This window comes from Balaenoptera ricei, chromosome 4, assembly GCF_028023285.1.
Source record: "Balaenoptera ricei isolate mBalRic1 chromosome 4, mBalRic1.hap2, whole genome shotgun sequence".
Taxonomy (NCBI): Eukaryota; Metazoa; Chordata; class Mammalia; order Artiodactyla; family Balaenopteridae; genus Balaenoptera; species Balaenoptera ricei.
The window spans coordinates 150,724,322-150,750,078 of record NC_082642.1 but is presented as its reverse complement, the minus strand read 5'-3'; the positions used below and the strand labels follow the sequence as shown (position 1 = coordinate 150,750,078).

The following is a 25,757-nucleotide window of genomic DNA, read 5'->3' as shown; positions in this document are numbered from 1 at the left end:
GCACGCCTCACGGGGGTGCACCATTCCCCCATCCATTCCCTGCAGAAGTGTCAACACAAACATGCTTGCGATGGGAGGCTGGAGAAAGGAGGAGGGTCAGAGGATTGTGCAGGGATCTTGTGGCTGCTGAAGCCCAGAACAGAATTCCCCTCTGCTACTCAGAAACAGCAGTCAGAGGCCACAGCTCCTGCCTCCTGAACTTTTGACCACTTGATAAGAGCAGTTGAAGATGTTTAAACACTCCACCAATCTTCCCTTCAATGAACAGTCAGGATACATCTTCTAAGTTTAACAGCTCAACTGCCAGCATGGACATTGTAAAGGCAAGAGGGGGCGGGGGCAGAACCTGAGTTCTCCTTCACTCTGAGACAGGGGTGGCTTGATAAAACAGAAAGCCTTGAGAGAGAACGGACGGAGTACTCACTAAGTGCCAGTGGTATCAAGGCTATGATACATTGAATGGCCTTGGAGATTACATCCACTAACAAAGACAATGAGAGTTTGTCCTCGCCTACACAGAAATTCTACTACTCAGATATCCATGTCCCACTTGGGACTCAGTTTTTCAGAGAGTAATTTTATTCTCCAGCATCCTTTCCCTGTATTTACTGTGTGTGTCCAGGTGGGAAGTTGGGAAGTGTGATTCCTCACCTGTTGCACTGTTTTCTGTAGCTGGAATTTACAATGTGGAATTTGAAGAACAAAAAAGTTGCAGTGGCTCCTTTGTAAGGCTAGTACTCAGAGGCAGATCTTTCTGAATAAAAGAGGACTTGATGTCACAAGTCTGGAGATAAAATGACTCTAAGTGACCCAGCTTTGCCATCCATGGCTGCTAGGTGCATGCCTTGGGGATGAAGCACTGAAGAGGCATGAGCAGACCTGGATTCTGATCTGTGTCCCAAAGTACGTGTGAAGTGTGTTGCGTACGTGTGTGTGCGTGTACGTGTGAACCTGCATGCACTCATGTTCACTTTCCAGGTGACAGTACCTGACCCACGCACCTCACAGGATTGTTTGGTAGATCAAATAAGAAATGAGTAGATTCGGGTCCTCCAGAAAAATAGAACCAAGATGATATAGAGATAGAGATGGAGATGGAGAGAGAGATTTATTATAAGGAATTGACTCCTGTGATTATAGAGGCTGACAAGTCCCAAGACTTGCAGGCTGAGTTGGCAAGCTGGAGACCCAAGAATACCCATGGTGTAGCTCTAGTGTAAGTCCAAAGGCCTGAGAACCAGGAGAGCCAGTGGTGAAGTTCCAGCCTAAAGGCCGGTAGGGTCAATACCCAGGAAGGGTTGATGTTTCAGTTCAAGTCCAAAGGCAGGACAGAGCTGATGTTCCAGCTCAAGCAGTCGGGCAGGAGGAGTTCTCTCTTACTCAGAGCAGGATCAGCTTCTTTGCTCTATTCAGGCCTTCAACTGATCGGATGAGGCCCATTCCTACCGGCGAGGGCAATCTTCTTGCTCAATCTACCGATTTAAATGTTGATTTCATGCAAAAACTCCCTCTCAGAAACACTCAGAATAGTGTTTGACCAAATGTCTGGGTACCCTGTGGGCCAGTCAGGTTGACGCATAAAATGAACCATCACAATGGAGTAAAAGGCAGCATGAGTACTGAAAGAATGCCCGTTTCTGGAGCCCAACAGCCCAAGGCCAAGCTCTAGCTTTGTTACTTGCTGGCTGTGTGATTTGTAGGTTACTCGAGTCTCTCCGGGGTTGCCTCCAATGCCTCTCTGGGAAGGTGGGGGTAACGAAAGAGTCAGCATATGTACGTACATGACACATGGCAGGCACCAACGCATTAGTTGTTTTGGATGCAAAAAGTTACTTTTTAAAGGTTCGATTTGTCTTTTACATTTAATGTTTATTATTATTTTAGGCAAAAGAGACTGTTGGACATAGAACATATAGGAGGAAAAAGAGACGCATTAATATCAAGAAAGAAAAATAACACAGGCCTTGTCAGCATATCTTCACTGTTAAATTAGTAGGCCAGGATCTGGGGGTTTCAGGGAGACATCAGACCTACTGGACTGTGGGGCTCCTCTCCCTGAAGGGAAAATTCTTTATTCCCCCAGGAGGCTTGTGGGCTCATATTTACCATGGAGCCTAATGTTAGGATGGCTGTGGTCTTTGCAGAGTATGTACATGTTTTACATGATATATGTAAGTGTTGGATGACAGGGCAACCTAATACATTTGGGACCTGATACCATCATCCTCCATAAAAGCAAAATATTTTCCCATCCAGAAACCAAGCTGGAAAACCTCTCTCACAGTTGGTCTGGAGTTTAAAATCACAGTAATGGCTGCAAAGATGGCCTGTTGGTCCAGATAAGACCGGAGCCAACCTGACACCTCATTGCAGGATTGGTCCCTCTTCCAAAGTCCTGTTAAGCATGTGGGTGGTGTTAACAGCATCCTTCTGGCAGCTAAAATGGACCAAGAGAACGGCCTAATGGTTAGAGAAAACCTAGATGGTACAGCAAGAAATGCAGTGGCTGGACTGGCCAGATGAGACTGTTGGGGGCCAGCAGGACGGCTCTCAAAGAGTGTGAGATGTTTGGGGTTTGGCAAACCCTAAGAAGCTGGCTGCCAAGCTCCACCACCCCTTGTCCCCCTGGTGTATTTCAAAGGAAATGAAATCCACATGTTTCTGATTTTTGACACTTAAAGCTCATCCAAAGGTGGTTTTGCAAGAGTGGTTTGGACACGAGAAGCCTAGAGAAAGTTTAATTATTATTGTTTTTTTCATTTTGAAATGCAGACCTGTATGCTTACATAATGAATGCCATGCCTACAAAATTGGAGCCCAGTTCTGCCTTACCAAAACTTTTTGTCCTGGGCCCACCAGAAACAGATAATTGGAGTCAACTAGAGAAGACAAACAGTGCCTTTAATATCCAATCTAGAAATCCACCTTGAAAACGGCACTCTCAATGACCCCTTTTGATTGGGCTGCACTAGAACTGCCAAAGCTAAGAGTTCAAACATACAGGCACAGTGTGGGTTGAGTCTATAGATTCAATTATTTCCTCAGACTCTGGCCAAGGGGACGAAAACATAAATTCAAGATGGCGTCCATCATACGTCCTGGGAATCCGGGTCCAAGGATGTGGGGCATGAGGCCTCAGGGACAAGGAACCATCGCAAAGGTGTTCTGTGGAATGTTCTGAAATGTCCTGCCATGTCCCTGAATGTAACCTAGACAAGCAGCGACCCAAATTCTACACTTAGAAAGAATTAGTGTTTCTGGACATGACATGTGACCTCTCCAAGTTCAGTCACCTGAAAACTACTGGCCAGAGAGATCCAGGACCAAAGGGTCCTCCTCTTCTGAACCCAGGATTAACATTTTCGGTTTCTCCCATCTCTGCTTCTAGCCACTGCATGAGGCTTTTCCTGAAGATTCATCTCAGAGTCAGCCTCCTCCACTGCTCTGAGCTCTCCTGACAGAAGTCATGGCTTTGTTCTCTCCGGCTGTTCCCACCTCTTTCCCCAGCCATGGGCCGTCCACTGCTTGGTTGGCCGTTCACATGTTGGGCTCTGCCATTGGAACCCCCCAGCCCCTAGCTCGGGGTCTGGTACAGGTAAGTGTGCCTTAAATCTGTGATGGATGAGGTGGTGAACGCTGAGATGAAGAACAGCTTAGCCCTCCCCCGGGTCCTCTCTCTGCTCCTGCTGTTGGATTTCTCTGGACATGCGGGGTACGCTTCTTGCTCCCTCTTGCCCAAGAGCCTTCACGTGTGCTCCCCTCCCCCCATTTTTTTATCCAAGTAACCTTGCTTCGCAGGTCAGATCAGATGTCCCTTTCTCAGGGACCCTTTTTCTTTCCAGCCCAGGTTGGGGTGCCTCCCCCAGGGTTGTGCCTCCTCCCCACCTCTGCACACTCGATAGATATTCATAGTTAACTAATCAAGTACAAGGTCATCGCGCTGCCTCCCTTCCCACCAGACTGCTGGCTCCCAGAGGCCAGGAACCAGGTCTGTCTCCCTCACCGTCTCCCCAGCACCTTGCCCTGAGACATCGGTGCTTGTTCACTGACCAACTTCTCAGCCTAGAGCTGCATCCAGTCTTTGCCACCAAGACAGCTCATGTCTATGAACTGTAAACACTAAGAACAATGAGAGGGTTTTCAGATGCTTTGAAACCAGTACCCACTTGAATTCATTTGCAAGAGCTGCCATAACAACATACCACAGATGGATGGCTTAGAACAGCAGAAATGGATTGGCTCACAGTTCTGGAGGCCGGAAGTCCAAGATCAAGGTGTCCCCAGGGTTGGTTCCTTCTGAGGACCACAGGAAGGTGCTGCCCCAGGCCTCTCCCTTAGCTTCTGGTGGTTTGCCGGCCATCTTTGGCACCCCTTGCTTGTAGAAGATCACCCCAGTCTCTGCCTCTATCATCACAAGGCATTCTCCCAGTGTGCACATCCGTCTCTGTCCCAATTTCCCCTTTTTATAAGGACACCAGTCATATTGGATGTGGGTCCACCCAGATGACCTCATCTTAAGCTGGTCATCTACGAAGACCCTAATTTCCCAGTAAGGTCACTTTCACAGGTACAAGGGTTAGGACTTCAACATCTTTTGGGGGAACACAATTCAACTTATAACATAACTCTTTGGGTAGAGAAATAAAAGGCAGCTTAAAACTGACATTGAAGTACGGTAACTATTTATTTATAGTCCAAACTGGGATTGTTTTATAAGAATGAAAGGGGGGCACCATTAATAATTTTGCAGGGACAACAGGCATAAACCAGGACTGTCCTAGGCACGCAGTCTGAGACTTACGGCCACCGTCTGTGGCGAGGCTCATTATCCAGCCTTTCCCAGGCAAGGATGCATTGTACCTTTCCTTCAAATCCCTCTTTGTTTGTGTTCCCAGCAAGTCCAGTCTGTTTTACACACAGACACAGCAATACTGAGGGATTAGCTGTATTCCAGCTGTAGTTAATTCACTGTTTCCAGTTACCAAATGCAAGCCCAATCTCAGCAATTAATTTGGCCAGATTAAATCAGGCCCTCTTACACCTGTTCCCCTGTTTAATTAGGCTCTAATCTTCCCGGGGGGATTGGAGGCACCGGGGACAATGACCTAAGCCTTAGATTAGGAGGGCAGCGTCAGACACCCCGCCGTCACCATAATGGGACACCCCTGAAACAGCTCCAGCCCTTCAGTCCAGAAATTCGCCTTGACAACTGTGATCCCCCCAGCATGGCCAGGGAAACGATCCCTTCCTCTGATACAGACTTCCTTTCATATCCTCCCAAGGGAAGGAAATGCCCCCAGTGGTGCTTCTCTCTGAGGTAATTGCTGGACAGGAGTCAGCCAGTTAAAGCTGCCCATTTAATTAACAGAGTCTGTTATGAGTTATCAGGATAATGAGGTGGGGAACAAAGACATCGAATTTTTTTTTCCCTCCCTGATATTTTGGCCTCTTTTCTTCCTTTTGGAAGATGACCCAACGTTAATGAGAAACGAGTCACTTATTGTTGGGGTGCAAATAGAGAGATAAATGACATCAGTAATTAAGTCTCAATCCCTCTTTGGTATACAGAGCCATTTGTCAGGCAATATTATTCAATTAATTAATTCTATTAGGGCTACCACCCTTCCCCAAATCCAGCCATTCAACCATCAGCAAGGATAATTTGTATGGTACAAAAATAGAATGGTTAATAAATGCACAGTGAACCCCCAAAGAAAGTATTTTAGCCACCACAGGAAACCTAGCTAGAAGCATTTGATTTGAGAACATGTAAAGTGCTCACAGCCAGCCATGTACTTCTTTCCATCAAGGATTGGACAAACATTCTGGCTATTTCTGAGTTCGAATGCCCAGAAGGAAAAAGGGGGACATCGGATTGGTCCAGCTCATCTTCTTGCACCATATCAGTAGTCATTGTCAAGGCCTCTGGTCAGCCGCCCATCTGTGGCTAGAGAGGGAACAAGATGACATGAAATGTAACTATTAAGGGCCAATTCTAAGGACAATATGATGGGAGGGAACACTTCCAGAACAGGAGCTCCCAAACTGTGTGGTCAGTTTGTCTGCTTTCTGTCTTCTCTCTGCCCATCCATCTCTCACTGCTCACAAGTTAATTTTGTCTCCGTTGACGCTCGTGTTAATAAAAAACAAGCCCACATTCTCTTTGATTCCCTTCTCTTTCCCCTCTCCTTTTCAACTCTTGCCAACTTGTCTCGGCATTCTTTATCTCCCTCCTAGTGAGAAATTTGACTTCAGAAAAAGATAAATTAACAGTCCAGAACCACGTTTAAGGCAAATCTAACGAAAGGAATTAGTCTCATGACATTCTACAGAGAAAGGCCAGCCACTCCGTCATAATCTTGACAAATCCCCATTCATCTCTTCATCCGCCTCCAAATCAACCTTTCCTTCCACCACCAATATTAGCATAAAGAAAATACTATCCCTGTTTCATTTATTGCCTTATTCTGTTTTGATTGGTTTCTAATTCTACAGGTACATCGCGATCTGCCCTATTTCATTGTGATGCAGCAATATTTCAGCTGGATTCAGGATTAAATACGTTGGCATGGGAACATATCTATCACTCCCAGGAAGACAGCTCATATTCCAAGCAGCTGACTTCCAAAGTCCAGAACATAATCTGCAAGTTGGGTAGCTGCCTACACAGTCCTAGCCCCTTTCTGATCTCTTGGCTAATCAAGTAATCTTTTGTTCCCTAAGCCCATTCTCTGGGAAGGAGTGTGAAATCAATATTGAAGACCACCAAAGCTCGAAAGCCAGGGTGTGAAGGGAAAGACCCGGGGCCGTGGTTTTCAAACTTGAGCCGGCATCAGAATCACTTGGAAGGCTTATCAGAACAGATTGCTGAAGATCTGGGGTGGGATCCAAGGACTGGAATTTTTAACCTCCCTCATGTGGAAATGTGCCTTCAGAAAAAGACCGTCTCATCCAGGGGTCAGAAGTACTGTATTAGATCATACAGGTACAGGGAGGTAACTAGATTTTCAGAATCCCGAGTGTCCAGCCAACAACCTGGCTGATGCAAAGGCCACGCTTCCCTGGAATGGATCACGACAGAAGCAAAGAAGCCCTCCCTGACTGGGTCTCCTCCACTTTTACTTGTAGACAGAGACCATGCCTAGAGTGAGATCAACAATTTCCTTCTAATAGGCCAGCATCACTTGCAGTTGTATAATTAGATCTAGTAATAGTGCAGAAGTCTCCCAGGGTAGTGGGATTTCTGAATGTTTCTGCTCTGTTTGGTTTTGTTCTCTGCCTCTCCTCGATGTCACACATACTCACAGCTGTTCAACAGGCTTGACAAGGCTTGGGGATCTTCTCCTACTGTTCTTCGTGGAAGACTCAGGCACTCATGAACCTGTTAGAGCTGGATGGGGACCTGACAATTCTTATTTTACATGCCATGATTCCAATGGCCATCTGGTCCAGGGTTTCCCAGATTTCTCTTTGAACCCCATTCACAGACATAGAGAACCCAACCAATCCCTTAGCAATTCGTCTTCTGTCTTCATTCTAGTGTATCCTAGCATCTTACTGTACCCTGGGTTCCCTACAGAAAGCAGAGCTTTTGTAAAGGAAGGTTATTTTGGAGAGTGATCCCAGCAGACAGGAGTCAAGGGCAGGAGGGAGTGAAGGGGGGAAGGGGGGAGATAAGGTGGTCATGTGATCTATCACATCTCTGGCGAGGACCCTCTAAGAAGCTGTGTAGAATGCACATCAGAATTTTCAGCCTGATGGAAGAAAAAGAGAAGCATTAACCCATAGACTCCTATTCCCTTTCGGAGCATTGTCACATGAAGTGCTGACACCCTCACAACTTCCAGGTTGCACACACATGTGTATCAGGATACCGTCCCAGAGAAGGCCAGGGCTGAAAGGGAAACACAGGGTGCAGCTGAAACAAGGCACCGTCTGGTTACACCTGCACAAAGCTGGTTCCCCAGCAACAGCTGGCATCAAAGGTGGCCCAGAAGGTGAGAGACACGCACAGAAGATGTCCAAGATGGTGTACTATCGAAAAGAAGAAACTAGGAGTAAAAAAAAATGTTTATATTTTATCCACATACATTATAAATCTCATAGTAGTATAATCTTTAATATTCAGCATATTTAAACATTTAATTAAATGTGAGGATTAACACTGGATTTCAGGAGTGTGTCTAAAACCCAGAAACCTTCCAGCGTGCCTACATGCCCTATTTCTAGAAACTTGTACCATTTCTGCACCCAGTGTCACTAGGAAACACTGACTAAACAGTACGTTTTATGATCTCCACCATCAAGGCCATCAGATACAAGGAGGAAGTCAATAAAAGAGTTACTTTGTGTTAGCTGTTTGGCACTCACATTAAAATATAGGTTTGGAGCATCAAAACTTGCTTTCATGACCTCATGTCTGAAATTCTTATATTTTGTGCTTAAAAAATCAACTAGTTGCTATTTATAATCACTTCTGTATGATAGTTTGTTCTTGATTAAGTGAAAACCAAATTTAGACATAATTGTCACTGTCTTTTCTTTCTGTAACACTGTTGCTGAGGTCCAGGGGCCTCTTCAGAGGGACAGATTTTGACGCAAAAAGAGACCATCTTTAGATAAAGTGAACATTATCGTCAGGCAATTTACTGAATTATTAACATGAATCTCAGCATCTGTGTTGCTAATGCTTCTAGTCTTTAACAAAGCATCCATTCAGGATATGGACCAAAGAACATATGGCGAAGAATAAAGGCCATTGGAAACCGTAACAATACCTCCGTTAGAAGCCTTGGGGTGGGAGCGGGGGATTCAGCCCCCCGTGGAATCGGCCGAGGCCACTCCGGAGCATGCTCAGTCGAGCCCCCTCCCTGCCGCGCATGTGTACATGATACCCACCCGCGGGCTCTGAGATCGTTCTGAGATGAAAAATAGAAGTATTTACATACTTTCTAAAAACTTCCTCTCACTGAAATTTTCAAAAATATACAAAGTATTAGAATAATGGGCCCTCAAATACCTCACCCACCTCGATTATGGGCAACCTTAAATACGTTTTCTTTTTTTAAAAATTTTAACAGGCATCATTTTTGCCTCTAAAGACAGGAAACCCGGGAAGATTTTCATGACCCCCTGAGGGTTTGTGACCTGCTGGTTCTTTGGTTCACTGACCTCGTTCAATCCTCTCTTTATACAAGGGAACGCTCTGCGTCTCCCATTCTCTCTGGCTATCTCTCGTGCTTGCAGCCAATTAAGTGGACTCTGTCTATGATTTCAGCAATGGTGACATATAATCCCAGTGTTAAAGCATGGAATTTTCCAATGCAAGAAGCAGCAGAAAACGAAGAGAGGAAACGTTGCCATGAGCAAAGGCTTCTCAACACAGTATCTCCAACTGCGCTACAAGCAACCCAGCTTTTGGATGAAGAGTGAGAAAAAAAAAAAAAAAATCTGACAATGGAGCGATTGTTCTCCCTCCACAAGCAATCCTACTATTTCTAACCCCTCCATGAGCTGTGCTGGCAAAGGCAGACATCGCTTAGGTCTTCCTCAAGTGGCCGGTAACCCCAAAGGCAAAGGGGAAGGGACCCATTGTTTCCAGGAAACCAAAATCCCACGGCAGGATCAGAGCCACCACGACCTTTCCTCTCCAAACAAAGAGGGGGGATGAGCAAGGCAGCTACTTACCTGTCTCATTTGTTCAAAGAACCCAAAGCCAGCAGCATGGATCCGTTTCTTGCTTTTTGTCCAACCACTTGCCTACTACTAGAAAAACAACCGAGGTCTGCCAAGAATCTGCAATCTTCTGAATCTCAAAATAATGACTAGCCTATCCAGTGTTTCCATCCAAGGAATTGTTGGTTCCTATACAAGAAAACCCTTTGGGGTGAGAGTCAGGAGTCCAAGAAGGCATGTGGTTATTTTTTGCCACACTCTGGAAAGAAAGGGAAATCTATTTTTGACATCAGCTTTCAGATTTCAAATAACATCAGCCTGTAAAGCATACCTAATTTAAATGTTGATTCCAAATTTTACTTTAAGGTTTTTTGGTCTCCTCTAAGCTATTGCTTCAAGCACACACACACACTCTCACACTTACATTCTCTTTTCTTGGCATATCTGAGCAAAAGTTTTAGAATAGGATAAGGAATTAACACCCCCATTTCCATCTGACAACTTTCATCTTTAAAAAAATAACAATAAACAGGAGTGATCAAGTGGAGAGTTTGATTGCTTCATTCAGACTACAACGCTTCCAAGTCTGGTCATGGCATTTGATGCAATGAGTCGTTAAAGACTACGTTTATGAGCTATGATGGGAAAACGAGATGCAGAGGGCTAAGAGGGAAGCAAAGGACTCATACAGTAGTTTTGGAATATTCCAGCAGGTGTGTGAGTCATTACATGTCAACCCTGAACTGAAGGCAGAGATCAAACATGAAGTTCACTGAGGGTTTGTGAAAACTAGTAAGGATTGTAATATCTCTGACAACCTAATCACCCCATTTGTATACAGACATGAAAATGACTTCTCCATGTGAGGGCACCTTGCTGGAAGGGAAAGCCAAGAATATATGTTTCATTGTTTTATAAAGAAAAAAAATATATATGTATATATATTTCCAATAATCATGAAAGCATTTGCAATCCAGAGTTCAGCTAGCCTTTTAATTGAGAAACAGAAAGCTACACCAAAATGATTCCTAACATGAAAGAATGGAGTTGTTTTTGCCATTAACTCATTTCAAAGGCAAAGAAAATTACTTTTCTTCAGAGATGTTGGTTTGTATTGTTTATCCAAAGTAAAATAGAATTACAAAATGAAAGCAGCTTTCCCTGCCCTCCTCATCTCTGCTTTACCAGCCACCCACCTTCTCTTAACCTCTGGAGACTGTGGTGGATGCTCTCTTAGGCTACCACCTTATCTTCCTCTAGCCATTTGTGGACAGGTCTTCTCACCCCTGGCAGCCACCTTGACCTATCATTGTAGCCCCCTACAGGGCTTTAAGTAGGAACTTAATCAGTGTTGTTGAGTGACTGAATGGAATGGATTTAGTAACTATAAGATTTAAGTCATGTTTGTCAAATTAGCCTCTTTCTATGAAAATAGGAGAGATGGAAGTGAAAGAAAATAAAAGCCACAGTTGTAGGTTTAGTATCACACTTAGACATGGAAATAGTAATGCAAATATTAAACTAAAAGGAAACAGAGTTAGAACCCCTATTGGGTTCTATCGGGCGAGCAGCCTTGCCAGTGTGCCTGGGAATGCTCGCACTAGGACTGAAATTCCCATATCCCAGGAGACCAGTCAGTCCCAGGCAAACCTCGAAACAGTTGATCACCCTGCAGGCTATCAATGACTCTCAGAGACCAAAATTCAAATGTTGACTTAGTTGGAACTCAGCAAGATCTCAGAGAGCTCATCACAAATGCACGATACACCCTACCCACATCCCACCGTGAGTCTCCATCTCAACACCCCCCCCCCCGTTTATTTCCTTCGTTGCACTTTTAAAATGTGATTACTTTTCTGCTTATTCATTTATTGTCTGCTCTCCCTACTTAATGTGAGCTCCATGTGGTCAAGGGAGTCATCTAGCCTGTCTTCCACTGTAGCCCTAGAACATTTCCTGGCAGAGGACATTCAAGAAATGTGTCTTACATGGAAACAACCTAAATGTCCATCAACAGATGAATGGATAAAGAAGATGTGGTGTATATATATATATATATATATATATATATATATATATATATATATATATATATACACACACACACAGTGGAATATTACTCAGCCATAAAAAGAATGAAATAATGTCATTTGCAGCAATATGAATGGACCTAGACATTATCTTACTAAGTCAGTCAGAAAGAGAAAGATAAATATCATATGATCTCACTTATATGTGGAATCTAAAATATGACACAAATGAACTTATCTACAAAACAGAAACAATCTCACAGACATGGAGAATAAACTTGTGGTTGCCAAGGGGGAGGGAGGGTGGGGGAGGGATGGATTGGGAGTTTGGGATTAGCAGATGCAAACTATTATATACAGAATGGATAAACAACAAGGTCCTACTGTATAGCACAGGGAACTATGTTCAATATCCTGTGATAAACCATAATGGAAAAGAATATGAAAAAGAATGTATATATATATATATATATATATATATATATATATATATATATATATATAACTGAATCACTTTGCTGTACAGTAGAAATTAACACAGCATTGTAAATCAACTGTACTTCAATAAAATAAATTTTAAAAAAAGAATCATGTCTTAGGGGCAGAACTCTCCCAAATCATGGAATCTAACAGAATTGCTGTATTCTACTGATTCTAAGATATATAGTTTTGCAAAATTTAACATCTCTGGAATCCGGTGCATCTGAGTCAATGGTGCCTTTCAAAAGCCATCAGCCACCTGGTGGTCATGACATGGAGGCTGTGGCCTTTGTGTATGCATCCACTTGGTCATAGCCGTTTACACTGTCCTCACTTCAGCTGAGGTATGTGCATCTGTTAACTTGTGCACTTAACTGTCATTCAGAATGTCCTCAAAAAATTTTTCACTGATTCAGCATTGAAATGACAAGCTATTTTGTGCTCAGAAAGGCACAGAAGCCAAGCAGTAGGATGTCAATGTGATATTAGTGAGTATTTGTCATAGAGGAATGATCACAAGTCCACATTTTCTTGTAAAGGAACAACCAAGTGCCTTAGAAACCACAGGAAGGAAGATACCCACAAAGTCAGGGAAGCTGTGTTACTTTCTATTATCAAAATATTTGCTTCATTGCCAAATCCTTCAGAAGAGATGAAGATTAATTTCAAAGGAATCTGATGTGATTGATTCATATGTCTCTCAGGACTGTTGTTAAAGGCACCTGTCATAGTCTATTGGAAGCGTTTTTCCTCTCTTATTGGTGCATAAAATGATGGTAGAGCTTACAATCAAGGGCATCTTAGACTTGACTTAATGAAATAAGGTATTAGACTCTCCCAATCTTTTATTCAGGTCTATGGGTCACCAAGGAGAGTGTTGGTACATGATAGGGTCAATGAAGTGTAGCAACTCATCCAGTCTGTGCAACTTTTCCAGAACCTTCTGGTGATTGAGTTCTCTACCAGCCCCTGCTACTGGCTGAGCAGAAGGTCTGTCCAGTTCCAATTCCAACTTTAGCTTTCAGGTCTCCATAAGTTTCCCATTGGAACCCCTCATGCAAAGTACCATGTGTGCTTGCTCAGTTCTGCCCCTCACCTGAGACTCCCTGTTAAGCCTGAATGATTCCCATTTGCATTATTGTCTCAACACTGCACCTACCAAGTCTTGCCTTACAGGGCACGAGAAATCTCAAACACCAATTCCCATGTGTACTTTTTAAAAAATTAACTAATTTATTTACTTATTTATTTGTGGTGGTGTTTGGTCTTCGTTGCTGCACGTGGACTTTCTCTAGTTGCAGCGAGCGGGGGCTACTCTCCATTGCGGTGCGTGGGCTTCACATTGCAGTGGCTTCTCTTGTTGCAGAGCACAGGCTCTAGGCACACGGGCTTCAGTAGTTGTGGCTCGTGGGCTCTAGAGTGCAGGCTCAGTAGTTGTGGCGCACGGGCTTAGTTGCTCCGTGGCATGTGGGATCTTCCTGGACCAGGGCTCGAACCCATGTCCCCTGCATTGGCAGGCGGATTCTTAACCACTGCGCCACCAGGGAAGTTCCCATGTGTACCTTTTTTGAACAGTTATTTACAATTTTGATGACAACAGCTGCATAATTCTGGAGAAAGGATTTGTATATTTTACTGTGGTCCCTCTACAGGATGGAAGCAGGAGATGCTCAGAAACAATGCAGGTACCACAACACAAGACAGGAGAGTCATTGGAGAGGGTCCAGGGCATAGTTATCAAAAGTGAGCATATGTTGGGTTAAACAAAATGTGTCCATTTTTCTTAAAGTCTTTAGAGTCTCTCAATGCATCGTTTTATGTTTAATAAGTCATTTCGTAGTTTGTTCATTCATTTATTCTTTTATTCTCCAAATAACTGAATGCCTACTCTATGGCAGTCCACTCTACTAGGCTCAGGGCATAGAAGGATAAACAAAAAAGAGACACTTTTCCACACAGTATATAGCACAGAATGGTTTTTAACCCAGAGCCCACAGACCCTCTCCAAAAGTGGTTCATGAACTTCGATGGGAAAAAAAATTACAACATTGTCTTCACTAACCTCTCACTGCTGGAAAACAATGATTTGTCTCCATCACTATTGTTTTATTTTTTCATATAAAATTCTTCATAGAATTTCATTTAAATGGAATCATGCAGTATGTAGAACTTTTGAGATTGGCTTCTTTCACTCGTCATAACAACTTCAAGATTCGTCCAAGTTGTTGGGTGTGTCAGTAGGTCATTCTTTTTTATTGCTAAATTGAGTAGTATTCCATAGGGATGTACCACAGTTTATTTACCCATTTATCCATTGAAAGACATTTGGATTGTTTCTAGGTATTTATGATTATGAGTAGAGCTGCTATAAACATTCATGTACAGGTTTTTTTGTGAACATACGTTTTCCATTCACTTGGGTAATTCCCTAGAAGTATGATTGTTGGGTCATAAGCTAAGTGTGTGTTTAGCTTTATAAGAAACTGCCAAGTGGTTTCGCAGAGTAGTTGTGCAATTTGGCCTTCCAAACTGGTGATATATGAGAGTCCCAATTGCTTTGCATCGTCCTGAGCACTTGGTATTGCCTGTAGTTTTTAATTTTCACCATTCTATTTTGCCATTCTAGGTATGTAGTTATATCTCTTCAAGGTTTAATTTGCATTTCTCTAATGGTCAGTGATACTGAGCATCTCTTCATGTGCTTATGTACTGCTGAATATTTGCCAATATTTTGTTGAGAATTTTTGCATCTGTGTTCATGAGAGATATTGTTCCATATGCTTTCTTTTATTGTACCATCTTTGTCTGGTTTTGGCATCAAAGTAATGCTGGCCTCATAAAATGAGTTGCGGAGTGTTCCCTCCTATTCTATTTTCTAGAAGAGACCGTATAGAATGCATTGTATTTCCTCTTTAAATATTTGATAGAATTTGCTAGTGAAATCGTCTGGGTCCAGAGATTTCTTTTACAGAAGGTTTTAAACTACAAATTCAGTCTTCAAAATAATTTTAGGCCTATTCAACTGATCTATATTTCACCTTGAGTGAGTTTTGGTAGTTTGTGTTTTTGGCAGAATTTGTCCATTTTATCTAAATTGTCAAGTTTATGACCAAGGTCTGTAGTGGTAACTCCTCTTTCATTCCTAATACTGGTAATTTTTGCACTCTCTTTCTCTGCAGTTTCTGTATAGATTTATCAATAATATTGAACTTCTCAAAGAACCAAGTTTTAATTTCACTGATTTTTCTCTATTGTGTTTTAAATTTTATTCAGTTTCATTGCTTTATACTCTTACTTCTATTATTCCCTTCCTTTTGCTTGTTTTGGGTTTATTTTACTCTTCTTTTTCTAATTTCTTAAGGTAGCAGCTTAGGCTGTTGGTTTGATACTTTTCTTTATTCTAATATGAGCATTTTAATTGTATAAATTTTCCTCTAAGCACTGCGTTTCCTGCATCCTACAAATTTTGATATGTTATATTTTGATATTCATTCAGTTCAAAATATTTTTCTAATTTCCCTGAGACTTCCTCTTTGACTCATGGATTATTTAGAAGTGTGTTGTTTAATTTCCAAGGGTTTGGAATTTTCCCAGTCATTCTGTTATTGATTTCTAGTCTAATTCCATTATAGTCAGAGAACATACTTTGTATGATTCCAACTCTTTAAATTTTTTAAAAAATTATCTTATGACACAGGATATGGTTTATATTGGTAAAGGTTCCATGTACACTTGAGAAGAATGTATGTTCTGCTGTTTTGGGCTGGAGTGTTCTATAAATGTCAATTAGAACCAGTTGTTTATAGTATTGCTCAGTTTTGTATACTATACACTTGCTGGTTTTCTGTCTGCCAGTTCCATTGATTACTGAGAGAGGAATGTTGAAGTCTCCAATTATTATTGTAGATTTGTCTGTTTCTTGTTTCAGCTCGGTTAGTTTTTGTTTCATACATTTTCAAGCTCGTTTACTTGGTACATATCCATTTAGGATTGCGTGACTTCTTCTTGTGTGAATTTACCCCTTTATCACTATCTATTGTCCCTTTTTATCCCTGGTAATTATCTTTGTTCTGAAATCTGATTTGTCCGATATTACTCTAGCCACTCCAGATTTCTTCGGAATAGTGAAATATATATATTTCCATCTTTTACTTGTAACCTACCTACGTCATTATATTTGAAATGAGTTTCTAATAAACAGTATATAATTGAGTCATTTTTGAAATCTGTTCTGACAACACATCTTTTAATTAGTGTGTTCAGTTCATTTACATTTTATGTCATTACTGGTATTTAGGATTTAGGTCTACCGTTTTATTATTTGTTTCCTCTTTGTCTATTTTTAGTTTCTGTATTTCCCTTTTTCTTCCTTTCTTTTAGGTTATTTAAACATTGTTTAGTTTTCTATTTTAATTTATCTATTGCATTTTTACTATTTTGTGTAATTTTCTTTCATTTTAATTTTTATATTTTTAATTTTTTTTAAACATCTTTATTGGAGTATAATTGCTTTACACTGTTGTGTTAGTTTCTGCTGTATAACAAAGTAAATCAGCTATACGTATACATATATCCCCATAGCCCCTCCCTCTTGTGTCTCCCTCCCACCCTCCCTATCCCATTCCTCTAGGTGATCACAAAGCACTGACCTGATCTCGCTGTGCTATGCGGCTGCTTCCCACTAGCTATCTATTTTACATTTGGTAGTGTATATATGTCAATGCCACTCTCTCACCTCGTCTCAGCTTACACTTCCCCCTCCCCATGTCCTCAAGTCCATTCTCTACATCTGCATCTTTATTCCTGTCCTGCCCCTACGTTCTTCAGAACCATTTTTTTTTTTTAGAATCCATACGTATGTGTTAGCATACGGTATTTGTTTTTCTCTTCCTGACTTACTTCACTTGTATGACAGAATCTAGCTCCATCCATCTCACTACAAATAACTCAATTTCGTTTCTTTTGAAGGCTGAGTAATATTCCATTGTATATATGTACCACATCTTCTTTATCCTTTCATCTGTCGATGGACACTTAGGTTGCTTCCATGTCCTGGCTATTGTAAATAGAGCTGCAGTGAACATTGTGGTACATGACTCTTTTTGAATTATGGTTTTCTCAGGGTATATGCCCAGTAGTGGGATTGCTGGGTCATATGGTAGTTGTAATTTTAGTTTTTTAAGGAACCTCCAAACTGTTCACCATAGTGGCTGTATCAATTTACATTCGCACCAAGAGTTCAAGAGGGTTCCCTTTTCTCCACACCCTCTCCAGCATTTATTGTTTGTAGATTTTTTGATGATGGCCATTCTGACCGGTGTGAGGTGATACCTCATAGTAGTTTTGATTTGCATTTCTCTAATGATTAGTGATGTTGAGCATCTTTTCATGTGTTTGTTGGCAATCTGTGTATCTTCTTTGGAGAAATGTCTATTTAGGTCTTCTGCCCATTTTTGGATTGGGTTGTTTGTTTTCTTGATATTGAGCTGCATGAGCTGCTTGTATATTTTGGAGACTAATCCTTTGTCAGTTGCTTCATTTGCAAATATTTTCTCCCATTCTGAGGGTTGTCTTTTCATCTTGTTTATGGTTTCCTTTGCTGTGCAAAATCTTTTAAGTTTCATTAGGTCCCATTTGTTTATATTTGTTTTTATTTCCATTTCTCTAGGAGGTGGGTCAAAAAGGATCTTGCTGTGATTTATGTCATAGAGTGTTCTGCCTATGTTTTCCTCTAAGAGTTTTATAGTGTCTGGCCTTACATTTAGGTCTTTAAAACATTTTGAGTTTATTTTTGTGTATGGTGTTAGGGAGTTCTAATTTCATTCTTTTACATGTAGCTGTCCAGTTTTCCCAGCACCACTTATTGAAGAGGCTGTCTTTTCTCTATTGTATATTTTTGTCTCCTTTATCAAAGATAAGGTGACCATATGAGCGTGGGTTTATCTCTTGGCTTTCTACCCTGTTCCATTGATCTATATTTCTGTTTTTGTGCCAGTACCATACTGTCTTGATTACTATAGCTTTGTAGTATAGTCTGAAGTCAGGGAGCCTGATTCCTCCAAATCCCTTTTTCGTTCTCAAGATTGCTTTGGCTATTTGGGATCTTTTGTGTTTCCATACAAATTTTGAAATGTTTTGTTCTAGTTCTGTGAAAAATGCCATTCGTAGTTTGATAGGGATTGCATTGAATCTGTAGATTGCTTTGGGTAGAATAGTCATTTTCAAAATGTTGATTCTTCCAATCCAAGAACGTGGTATATCTCTCCATCTGTTTGTATCATCTTTCATTTCTTTCATTAGTGTCTTATAATTTTCTGCATACAGGTCTTTTGTCTCCTTAGGTAGGTTTATTCCTAGGTATTTTATTCTTTTTGTTGCAGTGGTAAATGGGAGTGTTCGCTTAATATCACTTTCAGATTTTTCATCATTAGTATATAGGAATGAAAGAGATTTCTGTGCATTAATTTTGTATCCTGCTACTTTACCAAATTTATTGATTAGCTCTAATCATTTTCTGGTAGCATCTTTAAGATTCTCTATGTATAGTATCATGTCATCTGAAAACAGTGACAGTTTTACTTCTTCTTTTCCGATTTGGATTCCTTTTATTTCTTTTTGTCTCTGGCTGCTGTGGCTAAAACTTCCAAAACTATGTCGAATAATAGTGGTGAGAGTGGGCAACCTTGTCTTGTTCCTGATCTTAGTGGAAATGGTTTCAGTTTTTCACCATTCAGAACAATGTTGGCTGTGGGTTTGTCATATATGGCCTTTACTGTGTTGAGGTAAGTTCCCTCTATGCCTATTTTCTGGAGAGTTTTTATCATAAATGGGTGTTGAATTTTGTCAAAAGCTTTTTCTGCATCTATTGAGATGATCATATGGTTTTTCTCCTTCAATTTGTTAATATGGTGTATCACATTGATTGATTTGCATATATTGAAGAATCCTTGCATTCCTGGGATAAACCTCACTTAATCATGATGTATGACCCTTTTAATGTGCTGTTGGATTCTGTTTGCTAGTATTTTGTTGAGGATTTTTGCCTCTATGGTCATCAGTGATATTGGCTTGTAGTTTTCTTTTTTTGTGACATCTTTGTCTGGTTTTGGTATCAGGGTGACTGTGGCCTCATAGAATGAGTTTGGGAGTGTTCATCCCTCTGCTTTATTTTGGAAGAGTTTGAGAAGGATAGCTGTTAGCTCTTCTCTAAACGTTTGATAGAATTCGCCTGTGAACCCATCTGGTCCTGGGCTTTTGTTTGTTGGAAGATTTTTAATCACAGTCTCAATTTCAGTGCTTGTGATTGGTCTGTTTATATTTTCTATTTCTTCCCGGTTCAGTTTCGGAAAGTTGTGCTTTTCTAAGAATTTGTCCATTTCTTCCAGGTTGTCCATTTTATTGGCATATTGTTGCTTGTAGTAATCTCTCATGATCCTTTGTATTTCTGCAGTGTCAGTTGTTACTTCTCCTTTTTCATTTCTAATTCTGTTGATTTGAGTTTTCTCTCTTTTTTTCTTGATGAGTCTGGCTAATGGTTTATCAATTCTGTTTATCTTCTCAAAGAACCAGCTTTTAGTTTTATTGATCTTTGCTATTGTTTCCTTCATTTCTTTTTCATTTATTTCTGATCTGACCTTTATGATTTCTTTCCTTCTGTTAACTTTGGGGGTTTTTTGTTCTTCTTTCTCTAATTGCTTTAGTTGTAAGGTTAGGTTGTTTATTTGAGATGTTTCTTGTTTCTTGAGGTAGGATTGCATTGCTGTAAACTTCCCTCTTAGAAATGCTTTTGCTGCATCCCATAGGTTTTGGGCCGTCGTGTTTTCATTGTCATTTGTTTCTAGGTATTTTTTGATTTCCTCTTTGATTTCTTCAGTGATATCTTGGTTATTTATTAGCGTATTGTATAGCCTCCTGGTGTTTGTATTTTTTACGGTTTTTTTCCTGTAATTGCTATCTAGTCTCATAGTGTTGTGCTCGGAAAAGATACTTGATATAATTTTAATTTTCTTAAATTTACCAAGGCTTGATTTGTGACCCAAGATATGATCTATCCTGGAAAATGTTCCATGAGCACTTGAGAAGAAAGTGCATGCTGTTGTTTTGGATGGAATGTCCTATAAATATCAATTAAGTCCATCTCGTTTAATGTATCATAGAAAGTTTGTGTTTCCTTATTTATTTTCATTTTGGTTGATCTGTCAACTGGTGAAAGTGGGGTGTTAAAGTCCCCTACTATGATTGTGTTACTGTCGATTTCCCCTTTTATGGCTGTTAGCATTTGCCTTATGTATTGAGGTGCTCCTACATTGGGTGCATAAATATTTACAATTGTTATATCTTCTTCCTGGATTGATCCCTTGATCATTATGTAGTATCCTTCTTTGTCCCTTGTAATAGTCTTTACTTTAAAGTCTATTTTGTCTGATATGAGAATTGCTACTCCAGCTTTCTTTTGATTTCCTTTTGCATGGAATATCTTTTTCCATCCCTTCACTTTCAGTCTTTATGGAGCTTGCTGGTATTTGAGTGGAGCTGGGTCTTAGCATTAAGACAGAGATCTCTGGGAAAGCTCTCGCCAATTGATATTATGTGGGTCCTGGAGGTCTCTGGTGGTCCAATGTTCTGAACTCGGCTCTCCCACCTCAGAGGCTCAGGCCTGACACCCGGCCAGAGCACCAAGACCCTGTCAGCCACATGGCCAGGTACGTGGGGAGTTTCTTGCCTTTTGGGAAGTCTGAGGTCTTCTGCCAGCATTCAGTAGGTGTTCTGTAGGAGTTGTTCCACATTTAGATGTATTTTTGATGTATTTGTCGGGAGGAAGGTGATCTCCACTTCTTACTCCTCCTCCATCTTGAAGGTCCTCCTGAGTTAGAGTGCTGATGGGTAACCTGGTACTTTGGCTGCCGGCAGCCAGTGAGAGCTCAGTGACTGACTTGTTGTAGCACCAGATACAGTAGTACCGCAGACAGAAGAAGGGAACACCAGCAGGAAGAAGGAAACATGAGTTCCTTTTTTTTTCTTCTCATTTGCGCTTAGTCCAGTTTCACTTGCTCATAGGGTACCGCGTACAGAGGTCTTGCCCTCAGCTTCAAACCAAAGATCCTTGAGCAAAAATCTATGCCCGATACCTCAGCTCACAGAAGTGCTGTGGAGACACTGCCATTCAAGATGGCTGGGGCCATGTGCCATTCTTTTGTGTAATTTTTAAGCTGCTGTTCTAGGGATTAAAATATACATACTCAACTTTTCATAGTCTATGTAGAATCAATATTTACCACTTCAAGTGATATATTACCACTATGTAGGCACCATTACCCTCCCTCCTTTATGTTGCCATTGTCGTATTTGTTACCTTAACATACACTGAAATCCTACTAGACAATTTTATAATTTTGGTTTTTAACCATCAAACACATTTAAAGAACTCAAGAGGAGAAGAATAGTCTGTCATACTTACCCAGGTATGTGCCACTTCTGTTGTTCTTCCTTCATTTTTGATGTTCCAGCTTCCGTCTGGTGTCATTTCTCATCCTGAAGCAATAGAGCTGGTGAAATGAAGTGTCTCTTGTGTGTCTTTCACCTAAGAATGTCTTTATTTCATCTTCATTTCTGAAGGATATTTTTACTGCATATAGAATTGTTGGTTGACAGTTCTTTTAAAATATTCTTTAACAATGTTCCATTTCCTTCTGGAGAAATCTATGGCTATTTGAATCATTTTATTCCATAAGTGAAGTGTTGTTTTTTTCTGGTTGCTCTACATGTTGTTTTTTCTTCTTTAGTTTTCAACAGTTTGGTAATGATATATCTGGGCATGGATTTCTTTGGGTTTATCTTCTTTGGGGTTTCTTAGACTTCTTGAGTGTGTAGATTTATGCCTTTCTACAAATTTGGCAAGTTTTTAGCCATTGTTTCTTCATACATTTTCTATGCACCATATCCTTTCTTCCTAGGACACCTAGGATAAGATCGTTAGAGTACTTGATACTTTCCCACCAGTTGATGATACTCTGTTCTTTTTTACTTTTAATCTTTTTTTCTCTGTATTGTTCAGATTTTATAATTTCTATTGATTTACATTAAAGTTCACTGACTCTTTCTTCTGTCATCTTCATTCTGCTGCTATTGAGCCATATCCAGTGAGGTTTTTATATTGGTTGTAGTATTTTTCCATCCTAAAGTTTCCTTTTGGTTCTTCTTTATATCTTTTTTTCTTTTCTGAGACTTTTAATCTCCTCATTCATTTTAAGAATATTTGCTCTTACATGTTGGAGTATTTTTATAATAGTTGCTTTAAATTCTGTGTCATCTAAGTATTGGCTTCTGTTGACTGTCTTTTCCCATACAAATTGAGATTTTCCCAATTCTTCATATGTGCTGAGTAATTTTTAATTCTTTCCTGGACATTTGGATGATTATGTTACAAGACTCTAGATTTTATCTAAATCCTATGGAGAATGTTGATTTTTTTTTTTTTTTTTCATCAGAGTCTACCAGGTTGAGTTCCAACCGGTCTTCCATGGGTTATGATTCTAATATAAGTCCTGTTTTCCAAGATTTCAGATCTGGGCCTGTGTACACTATTCAGTAGCCAGTCTGAAACCTAGGCAGTGGTCTATTTTGTAGTTCAGTTCTCAAAATTTATGGTGTGCTATTTGAGGTCAGGTCTATTCTTGTGCATCTCAGGGGTGAGCCCAGAAGTTCATAAACAACTTTCTGAGGTTGCTTTCCCTAGCTCTTCCTTCCCTCTGGTACTTTCCAGTTCCCAGGGGCTCAACTTTTTGGTCCCCTGGCCAAAAAGCTGGGGCTTTACTTAGCCTGCTCTTCTATGCATTTTCCACAACTGCATCTGTGTCCAGGGACAGTAGTGGTAGCAGAAAGGGGGGAAAAAAAAAAAAAAGCATTGGGAGTTTGCCCTATGCTCTTGGGACCACAGCTCTTCTGATCAGAGAGATGATTCTCCTCCCTCAGTTTTAGGATCCTATAAGCTCTCATGCCCCTGACACCACAGGATGGCTTGGAGTCTGGGGCACAAGAGAATGGAGAAAAGGAAAACAAAACAGGGGATTTCTCCACCACTTCTCAGTATTAGGAGACCTCCTTCCTGCTCCCTAGGGCAGGACCTGAGTGGGACTCTCTCTAAAGGCACCAGTGCCCATTTCTGGGTTTAGAGCTGTACTGACTTTAGGCTGGGGGGGTTCTGGAGGGGAAAAAATGGTAACTCACCACAAGTTTGGGGATTCTTCAGATTCTGTCTTCTTCACCAGTTTGCAAACTACCGTTTGCTTTTCAGACAGGTTGGAACGTGCTTACTCCATCTTGCCCTGAATCAGAACCCAATGTGTTTTATTTCATGCACTTAAAACATAATTTTGAGGTAAGATCCATAGGCCACATCAGCTTCCAAAGAGGTGTCTGGCATAGTAAGGATTTTTAGTCAAAAGGGAGAGACAGACATGTCAGCAACGACTTTCAAATCAGCATTATATATGCTCAGGAGGAGCAGCTAGGACCTTTGGGAGCCCTTAGAGAGCACGTAGGCTAGTTTGGGATCAGGAAAGGCTGCCCAGTGAGCAGGGGAGGAAGAGTGTTCTCAGCAAATGGAAAGTCATGCTCATGAGCCAGAAAAGAACCAGAGTGTGGAAAGTGTGGGTCATAGCGAGTAGTTTAGAATGGCCAGGACATGAACTCTTCTTGGCTTTTGAGACCATGGCAGAAGAAAATCACATTGTTTCATTAGATAGCATTGGTAGACTATTAAATTCAATGAAATTCTAAGCCCATTGGAAGCTGTCATCCTGATGATACCCATGGTAGAATCCAATTCCAAATCTCCGTCTCAGTTCTATACATAGACTCTGCTGTGTAGGCATTTCACATTTCAATAAGGAATCCATTCATTTTGTATGCCTGGCAACAACCTCTGTTGTGGATACATATACCATTGGATGGCTATTTTAAATTGCTCTTTCAGAGATCAAAAATTCAGTGAGGAGACTGAACGCAAAATACAAAAATTAAGAATGCAAAAGAATAAAATAGCCAAAGGAAAAAATTTAAATTCCATCTTTTCATTATTATAAACTCGAAGAACAACCACAAATAACTGACACAATCAGTATAATACATTTCTCTGTGCTTTTTGGAAAATTCAGATTTGTCAGAGCTGGGGGCAGAGAATGGAAATAAATATGATGAAACAGAGAAAGTATGCCAAGAAATAAAAAAGGAACTAAATTCCCAAGGCAGGTAAATCCAGCATTCAATAACACAGATTCAAATCCCCACAGACAAACACAGGCCTGTTGTGAGAAATTTAGTGGCTTTGCCACAGAGACTATGGGCTGAATCTGACCTCAGGCATAGAGCTCACTTCATTACCATGCAACAGCAGGATATTTTGGGGAAAAGAAAAAAATAAAGAAAGGACCATATATTCACGCCACTATAGAGTTTTTTTTACATAAAATATGACTGCCTAAGGATAAAATAGACAATAAAGAGGTAATTCATTTAATTTATCTTAAGAAAGCATTTGCCATCTCATGCATAACAACCTGCTTGAAAATCAAAATAGGGAAAAAGAACACAGTGGGAGGCTTTCATTTAAGCAATAAACAAAACTTAACTGAGCATCTACTACAGACCGAGCCTGCACTAAGGTCCAGGGGTGTGTTAAGGACTGAATTGTGTCCCCCAAACTTATATGTTGTAGCCTTAATATTTAATACCTCAGAATGGGACTGTGTTTGGGCCTTAAAAGAGGTAAATAAGGTTAAATGAGGTCATTAGGGTGGGCCCTAATCCAATCTGACTGGTTCCTTAAAAGAAGAGGAAATTTGCACACAAAAAGGGACACCAGGAACATGCACACATAGAGGAAAGACCATGTGAGGAGGAAAGACCCTGTGAGGACACAACAAGAAGATAGCCATCTGCAAGCCAAGGAGAGAGGCCTGCCAAACCCCAACCCTGCCAACACCTGATCTTGGACTTCCAGGCTCCAGAACTGTGAGATACAAATTTCTGTTGTTTAAGCCGCCCAGTTTGTGGTACTTTGTCGTGGCAGCTTGAGCTGACTAATACAGGTGGGAGGTGAACAGAGGACACAGGCTCAGGAGGAAGCTGACACAGGAACAAAGGATAACAATACTCAGAACCCAGGGTGGGGTGATGAGCAAGCTTGTGGGCCCATAAGCAGAGCACAGAGGGAGAAATGACATGATTCCAGGAAATAATTAAGAAGATCAAAGGATAAACTCAACTTCAAAACTGTCAACACTGATACTTTCTCTAGAAACTGGATTCATCCTGGGTTTGGTCAGACTGAAAACGACATCTGAATCTGAAGCTGCCCCCTTGCTGATGTGGTCTCCCCATCAAGGGGTTTTGGATCCTCCTGCCTTCCAGGTATAAACCATCCCCAAGCAATTAGTATAAAAATTGCTAACAGTTTCTATCCATCCCTCAGCCTTCTACTTTCTCATGATGGTGATCCGTAAACAACTTGATCTGAATGATCAATGATATGATTGACCCCAGAACATAGAGTACAAATTCAATAAAATAAAA

The 25,757-nt window shown here is 40.9% G+C and overlaps 1 long non-coding RNA gene across 1 annotated transcript in view; it reads right to left on the bottom strand.

Annotated features, from left to right (window-relative positions):
* Positions 1-4,665: 4,665 nt before the first annotated feature.
* The window catches only part of LOC132365559 (uncharacterized), a 38,320-nt gene continuing 17,228 nt past the window's right edge, over positions 4,666-25,757 (bottom strand). The window contains exon 2 of the long non-coding RNA XR_009503122.1: positions 4,666-5,947. This is a non-coding gene — a long non-coding RNA (uncharacterized LOC132365559). The remainder of the gene's footprint in view (positions 5,948-25,757) is intronic.